This window comes from Sus scrofa, chromosome 13 (assembly GCF_000003025.6).
Source record: "Sus scrofa isolate TJ Tabasco breed Duroc chromosome 13, Sscrofa11.1, whole genome shotgun sequence".
NCBI lineage: Eukaryota > Metazoa > Chordata > Mammalia > Artiodactyla > Suidae > Sus > Sus scrofa.
In genome coordinates, this window is record NC_010455.5 from 198,334,534 (window position 1) to 198,338,052 (window position 3,519).

The 3,519-nt window shown below is 52.1% G+C and overlaps 1 pseudogene; it reads right to left on the reverse strand.

Annotated features, from left to right (window-relative positions):
• Positions 215–800, reverse strand: LOC100623408 (annotated as a pseudogene).

A 3,519-nucleotide genomic window follows, 5' to 3' on the forward strand; every position in this document is an offset into this window, starting at 1 on the left:
CCAATGCGACCCCTAGCCTGGGAACTTGCATGTGCTGCAGGTGTGGCCCTAAAAAAGAAAAAAAATTAAATTAAATTAAATTAAATTAATAAATGAAAGATCTCAGGTTCACTGCTTCCTCTCTTTTTTTTTTTTTTTCGAATTTCCCAGGCTCGTTTTTATTGAATCTATGTAACTGCTAAGGCCACTATGTACAGAGAAGAGGGGGAGAACTTTATTTCTTGGTCGCTTCCTCCTCCTTGGACAGAGTCTATGACTTCCTCCTTCTTGGCCTGGAGCCGCTCTTGACGGCGCTTGCGAGCTTCCTTGGTCTTAGACCTGCGGGCCTCAGGCTGGTCCGCCAGAAGCTTCTTGCGAGCCTTGTCCGCCTTCAGCTGGTGGGTGTGCTCCATGAGAATCCGCTTGTTTTTGAACACGTTTCCATCACGTTCAGGTACAGACTGTGATACACGCGCAGGTCAATCCTCTTAGACTCATGGTATCAGCCGGCGCAGAATTTTCATCAACTGCAACCAAGTTACCTTCTTGGGCATTCCTGCACTGGCAGTACCCTTCCGCTTACCGATGCCCATATATGCCTGCCCTTCCGGTGGGCCAGGGTGTTTTTCTGGCATCGAGCCCGGGAATGGACAGTCCCAGGCTTCTGGATGCTCAGCCCATCTTTGATCAGCTTCCAGATCTGCTGACGGGATTTGGCGTTGGCAATTTCTCTAGTCTCATCAGGATCCAACCAGACTTTCTTTTTGCCACAGCGGAGGACACTGGAGGCAAGCCTCTTCTGAAGTCTGAGCACACTCATGGCTGTGGCCACAGTGGGAAAGTCTGCTTCCTCTTTTAGGTCCAGGAAAGCCAGGCTCCTGCTGCAGCCCAGAGTACCTTCCCTTCCATTCATGGTGACTTAGCAAACTCCAAGATGCCACACTGACCTCTTACCTAGATTTGCTAATGTGCTTCCTGCAGTCACCCAGTCAGAGAAGCACTTTTTTTTTCTTTTTTTTTTTGGTCTTTTTATCCTTTTAGGGCAGCCTATGGAGGTTCCCAGGCTAGGGGTCCAATGGGAGCTGTAGCCTCTGGCCTACACCACAGCCACAGCATATCAGATCCGAGCTGCATCTTCGACCTGCACCACAGCTCACAACAGTGCCAGATCCTTAACTCACTGAGAGAGGCATCTTCATGGATGCTAGTCGGGTTCGTTAACTGCTGAGATCCCATGGGAACACCAGAGAAGCACTCTTATGCTTGCTTACCATTTTACAGATGCAACCCCCCTCCCCAAAAGAGGCACAGAGATGTTTAAGGACCGTATCCAAGTTCATATAGCTGGAGATTTTCAGAAACTGGCCTCTGACCCAGGTGTTACTGAGAGCTATAATCAAAAGTCCACATACAAATTTCCCGTTGTGGCTCAGTGGGTTATGAACCTGACTAGTATCCATGAGGATGCAGGTTCAATCCCTGGCCTTGCTCCGTGGGTTAAGGATCACCACTGAGCTGTGAGCTGTGGTGTAGGTCATGGCTTGGGATCCCGTGTTGTGGCTGTGGTGTAGGCCAGCAGCTGCAGTTCTGATTTGACTCCTAGCCTGGGAACTTCCACAGGGAGTGGGTGCGACCCTAAAAAGCAAAAAAAAAAAAAAAAAAAAAAAAAGTCCATATGGTAGCTTGACTGTCTGAGGCTGTGAGTGTGCAGATGGCTAGTCAGAAGGATAGATGGATAGAGAGATACTCTCTAGACAGGCTGGTAAATCCCGCAGGAGAGAGCATAATTTGTTCTTATGAAGTATTTTTTTCTAATCATTCTAAATCATTTTAAAATTCCACACAGGCACCCGGCCTCATAATGGCCAGCTTCCAGAGGACGAAATAAATGTTCAAAGGTCTCAAGCTCCCCACGCAGGCACCACGGCCCAGAAGCTCCAAGCTGACTTGTCCCCTGAGACCTCTGGTGTTTAGGGGTGGGGGGGGGGGACTGCAATGAGGGCATGAGCCTCCCCCTTGGAAGGGAACCTGAGGCAGGAAGAGAAGATTCCCCCCGCACCCCACCCCCTGCCAGGCTTCAGACACTGGATGTTTGGACAGAGGCCTCACCCTAGGACTGAGGGCTGCAACCAGACACCCTGTCAGTCTCCGAGGGGGGCCTGGAGCCTCTCTGGTGCCAAATCCCCACTCTCCCACCCTGGGGTCTGCAGCTGGGGAGGGTGCCAGGGTGGGTGAGGGGCCAAGGCTGAGGGGGGGTGGTCCCCTCCCTGGAAGGCTGGTCTGGAGCCAGACTGCCAGGCTCAGCCATGCCCTGCCAGCTACCATGAGAGCTCAAGTCAATCACCCGACTTCTCATGCCTCGTTTTCCTCACCTATAAAATGAGGACATCCATAGTCAGAGTGTCACGGAGTGGTTATGCAGCAGGGGAATTTCTATACGAAAGGTGGTGGGTGGAGGCCGACCTTTGGCCCCCGTGCGACAAGGGCTTTGCCTTGGCAGTTGCTGCTGCTAAGTCAGGCCCTGGGTTTGTCTTGGCCTGCCTTGTTTCCATTTTCAATTGAGAATTAAATTTGGATAGACGTTAGTCTGACTGGGTCTGCTCCCTGGACCTTGGCCAGCCAGCTCCGAGTAACGGCAGACAGGGTGGGGTCACTGGGGTTGAGTTACTGGATTTCCACACAAACACACACACACCCCCTCCCAGCCCCCCGTGGTTTTGGGCAATCTGCTCGGTGACGGGCAGCTCTGTTGTCGTAAGACTGGACTTTTCAGGAGAGCTTTTGGGTCACGCTGGGCATCTGTTGGAAAGGCCTATTCTTGGACAGAGTCATTGGCCATGCCGGGAACTGCCTTTTTTTGACCTGTAGCCCCTCGGCCATTCAAAGTCAGGGTGACACCCAGCTCTAGTGGCTGTTGCTCCATTGTGAGGCAACCTGGATTGCTCTTTCCTTCCAATGTTTCTTTCTTTCTTTCTTTCTTTCTTTCTTTCTTTCTTTCTTTCTTTCTTTCTTTCTTTCTTTCTTTCTTTTCAGGGCCTCATCTGTGGTCTATGGAAGCTCCCAGGCTAGGGGTCGAATCAGAGCTGCAGCTGCCAGCCTACACTACAGCCACAACAGTGCCAGGCCCCAGCTGCATCTGCAACCTACACCATAGCTTGTGGCAATGCCAGATCCTTAACCCACTGAGCAAGGCCAGGGATCAAGCCCGCATCCTTGCGGATACTAGTGGGGTTCATAACCTACTGAGCCACAATAGAAACTCCCCATTCAATTTGTAGATTCTCATAATTTTCAACATTCAGTCTGGTCTGGTGTCACAGGGAGTGGGCTGGGAATGGCCTGCAGTGGTTCCCTAGGGCGTGGAGGGGTGGGTCCCAGTCAGCACACTTTGCAACAGTCGGAGAGCAGCTGAGAATGGGCACACTGGTCCAGCTGACTGAATCGCTGCCAGTGGAAGGGACCTCGAGGTGGGGGTCAGTGGGGACGGTGACTGGGGCGGGACTGGCTGGCTGGGGCTCCTCTCCTCTGCGTCCCCCAGAG